At 37.2% G+C, this 578-nt stretch overlaps 1 protein-coding gene across 1 annotated transcript in view; it reads right to left on the bottom strand.

Annotated features, from left to right (window-relative positions):
• The window catches only part of LOC119593182 (transcription initiation factor TFIID subunit 11-like), a gene marked incomplete in the record, with an annotated part of 72,269 nt that extends 71,700 nt beyond the window's left edge, over positions 1-569 (bottom strand). The window contains 1 exon segment of the mRNA XM_037942160.1: positions 477-569.
• Positions 570-578: the final 9 nt, after the last annotated feature.

Below are 578 nucleotides of genomic sequence, written 5' to 3' on the forward strand. Positions count from 1 at the left end.
TATTTTGCAAAGGTCAGGTTACTTGGAATCTAAGTGCATTTAAAGTGCTTTTAGTCGATGCTAGGCATATTGACAGGGGTAGGGCAACAGGTTGCCAGGGGAAATTGTGGCATAAAATTTAATAATATCTATGTTGTTGTTTTTTTCAATGTTAACCCAACCCAGCCCTGAAATGCAACACCCCAACCACATTTGACGAGGCAGATAGAGCCTAGATCCGAGTAATGGACTTAGGATATCTCAGTTAACTTATAAAATACAATACCCTTAACTACAAATATATTTCAAGAAGAAATGCGCAATAAATACACAATACCTAGTGAGCACAGAAAAGCAACTCATACGCTAGAATTTTACAATGTCGTTCTACTCAAAACTCTAATAAATATTTCCACGGAATGTACACAAGCTTATCACCGACAACATAAGGAAATGTCAGACAAAATTAAATAGATGTTTCAAAGCTGGAGTTTTACCCTTTGAAAATTTCTGCAAGACCACTCTCCGAGGCTTCAACGAACAAGCTATTTGTTTACTTGAGTGATGGGGTCCAAGGGAGACGAACTATAAATATGATC

Source organism: Penaeus monodon, chromosome 31 (genome assembly GCF_015228065.2).
Source record: "Penaeus monodon isolate SGIC_2016 chromosome 31, NSTDA_Pmon_1, whole genome shotgun sequence".
Classification (NCBI taxonomy): domain Eukaryota; kingdom Metazoa; phylum Arthropoda; class Malacostraca; order Decapoda; family Penaeidae; genus Penaeus; species Penaeus monodon.